Below are 3910 nucleotides of genomic sequence, written 5' to 3' on the forward strand. Positions count from 1 at the left end.
GAATAAACACAGAAACATGTAGCTGGTTCAGGATCAGCAGTTGGCCTCATGGCAATCACTCACCCAGGGCAGGAAAGGAGTTGATAGTAGTTAAAGGTATTTCCTTTTGAAAGGCAAGTTGCAACTTTAAAGACCCGCCTGGGAGCCAGGCAGGTTTTGTTTGGGAAAGGCCAAATAACCCAAAGACTAGCCATTTAATGGAGATGCAAAAAGAGTGGCTAACTCACAGACTTATCCAAAAATCCCCCTTCTGAAGTTGATGGTTTACAAACCTGCAGTTCCTGAAAACCATTTGTTCTTTGAAAAATCTAATTTTGCTGAGTACAACCTTGTAAGATTCCAAAGGAAGTATGTAATCTCTCAACAAGACTCCCTCCCTTACCTAGATGAGGGTAGAAGACCCCACGTCTCCTGTTCTGGGGTGCTCAAGCTCGATTTGAATACAAGAAATTCTCGGCCCGCTGTGCTAGCCAGCATAATAAAGTGTCACTTCCTATAATAGTCTCGGTGTCACGATCCCTCTATTTTTCCTGCTACACCTCCAGCTCTGAGACTCGGCCGGCCCTGGACGACTGTGGGGGTGGGAGGAATTTGGATTGCTGGATGAACACAGACTGCATTGAGGGGAGAGGAAGATGCTGATTTTCCTGCCCATGACCCAGGGCTGTTCTGTGCCCACCGGTGGGACTCTAGGTTCAATGCCAATAAATAGGAACCTCCAGGACATTCTTGAGGCCATGACATATAAAAATATGTAAATAAAGCCGGGCTCGGTGGCTCAGTCTGTAATCCCGCGTCTTTGGGAGGCTGAGGTGAGTGGATTGCCTGAGCCCACGGGTTCGAGACCCGCCTGGGCAGCAAGACCTCATCTCTACAATAAATCAAAAAATTAGCCAGGTGTGGTAGCGCCTGTAATTCTGGCTACTCAGAAGGCTGAGGCGGAAGGATCGCCGGAGCCCAGCAGGTCGAGGCTGCGGTGGCCGGGAGCGGCCACTGCACTCCAGTCTGGGCGACGGAGTGAGACTCCAACTCAAAAAAAAAAAAATAAGTAAATAAATAAAACTGCAGGGGTATTTCTCATGATCTAGGACTCCTCCCGCGGTGCTCAAAGTCCAGCTGTGACTCCAATTCCTGCTCATATTATTCTCATCATTCGCTTAGGTCTGGGTTCCATGGTGTGATAAATGGTCACACGCAGTCCTTTATAACTGAGGGTCTTCAGAGTGCACTGACCCAACAACTGAACATTATGTGTACAAGGAGTAGTTCATACTCTTCCAGTCGGGGTAATAATAGGGTCAGGAATTTTCCTTTGGATTGCATAAGAATAACACTGCTGTGGTGGCGCATACCCTTTGGCGGGTTTCTTCATCTAGGACGACACTTAAGGCAGGTCCACACTGTGGGTTCTCCCTGGTGAAAGGGAGACAGGGGTCCCCCTCAAAAGAGAGGGTTCAGCCGGGTGCGGCGGCTCATGCCCGTAATCCCAGCACTTTGGGAGGCAGAGGTGAGAGGATTGCCTGAGCCCAGGGGTTTGAGAACAGCCCGGGCAACTTGGTGAGACCTTGACTCTACAACAAATCAAAAAATTAGCTGGGCATGGTGGTGCACACCTGTAGTTCCAGTTTCTTGGAATGTTGAAGCAGAAGGATCACCTGAACCCAGCAAGTGGAGACTACAGTGTCTGTGAGTGTGTCACCTCACTCTAGCCTGGGTGACAGAGTGAGACTCTCATGAAAGAAAGAGAGAAAGAAAGAGAGACGGAGGGAGAGAGGGAGGGAGGAAGGAAGGAAGAAAAAGAGAGAGAGAGTTCACTTTTCTTTGTGAGAGGCGAGTTTTTTTGTGTGATTTGCTATCCGAGTCATGCATTTTCCTCAACTGATCTCATCCTGGCCTGGACACCAGAAGATTAAATTGTACTGACAAGTAGAGAAATCAAATGAGGCTGCTGCCTCCACTGAACTTTTAGGTGGTGAGGGATCACATTTTGTACAAGGGCTACAAGGCCTTTGATTACTGGTACAATTTACATGATAAACTCCTATTCCTATGGTTTCTGTTAGGTACCAGATTCTCGCAGGGGCCTCCAAAAATGCTAGGTTAAAAATCCCCAAAAAAAGCTGGGCTCGGTGGCTCAGCCTATAATCCCGCGCCTTTGGGAGGCTGAGGTGAGTGGATTGCCTGAGCCCGCAGGTTCGAGACCCGCCTGGGCAACTTGGCGAGACCTCGTCTCTACAATAAATCAAAAATTAGCCGGGCGTGGTAGCGCACGCCTGTAGTTCCAGCTACTTGGAAGGCTGAGGCGGAAGGATCGCCAGAGCCCAGCAGGTCGAGGCTGCGGTGGCCGGGAGCGGCCACTGCACTCCAGTCTGGGCGACAGAGTGAGACTCCAACTCCAACTCCAAAAAAAAAAAAAAAGCTGCTCTTTGGAGATATTGAATCCATTTTGGTTCTTTCTGTTCCATTAAAAGCAGCCCTGAGATTTTAATGAGGGAAAGGCTGAGTGTGTCAAGAAGCCTCAAAGGAAATGAACTCTTCCATCTGATCAGGCCTCCCACGAATGACAGTCACATTGACAGGAGGTGGGGAGACGGAAAAGCTAATTTTCCAGTTTTCTGGGAGGTTCGTGGCATAGCCAGCAGTCCTGCAGCCGCTCATTGTGGCAGCGGCCTGGGAATAAAGACTAGTATTTTGTCCCTATATGGTTTTTATTTTTTTTAGTTGGAGTTTCACCCTTTGTCACCCAGGCTGGAGTGCTGTGGCACACTCACGGCCACCCCAGCGTCGACCTTCTGGGCTCCAGTGATCCCTCTGCCTCAGCCTTCCAGAGAGCCGGAACCACAGGCATGCACCACCATGCCTGGCTAATTTTTTGATTTATTATAAAGATGAGGTCTCGCCAAGTTACCCAGGCTGGTCTCGAACTCCTGGGCTCAGGCAATCCTCTCTCCTCAGTCTCCCGAAGTGCAGGGATGACAGGTGTGAGCCATCACGCCCCGCCCTTCTACGCAATTATTTGCTTATCTACAGCACCTGCTCAACTCGTTGACCTCACACTTCCACCTGCAAACCGCTCCTCTTCTGGGTTAAAGGCTGGTCCTGGAGATCAGATCTGCTACCGTCTTCCGTTGTTTCTGTACGGGAATCGCCTAATGCATCAGGCTCCGAGACTGATACTAAGGTAGCTGGGTTTAGACGCCAACAAACGTAAGAATAAGTTCTGGGATGTCGAGGAGGAGGACTTGGTATTTAGCTAGCCTTCCTCCTGTCATCCACAGATGCCCTTTGGCCTCCAATACGTTCTGAACCTAATGGCTGGTGATGTCCGTAGGCTTCCCAGAGGCTAACTTTGTTGCCATTTCCACGAGCAAGGCTGTGGCTGCTTTATCCGAAGACAAGAGGGCCACTTGCTCCTGACCACATCCGACTGCTTAGAGAAGTAGGCAACAGGCTGGGTGGGGGGTTGGGGTTCGTCCAGTCTTTGAATGAGCACCCCGTGGCTATGTTGTTATAGCCAGATAGAGAGAAAGGAGCCGCCAAGACGCAAAGAGGGTCAAATTGTGAGTCCTTTATTTGGGCTGGTGACCAAGAGCGGACTAGTGTCCCCAAGAACTCTTGGCTTCCCGAACAGAGTGAGTAGAGGATCTATAAAGGCAAAAATGACATAGCCTGTACAGTTTGATTTACATTTTCTTGGCAAAACATTGGACAGTTAGATGAGATACAGAATTTGCAACTAGGGAGTTTCTAAGCACCAAGAACAGGAATGTGGGTGTGCAGTGTGATTACAGGAAGGTTCCATAAGGGGGTAATTTCTGGGTTAAGATGGAAGATCCTTAGCCGGGCGTGATAGCATGCGCCTGTAGTTCCAGCTACTTGGAAGGCTGAAGCGGAAGGATCGCCGGAGCCC

The sequence above is a fragment of the Carlito syrichta genome, unplaced genomic scaffold, assembly GCF_000164805.1.
Source record: "Carlito syrichta isolate Samal-C Ts95f unplaced genomic scaffold, Tarsius_syrichta-2.0.1 Scaffold130809, whole genome shotgun sequence".
NCBI classification, from domain to species: domain Eukaryota; kingdom Metazoa; phylum Chordata; class Mammalia; order Primates; family Tarsiidae; genus Carlito; species Carlito syrichta.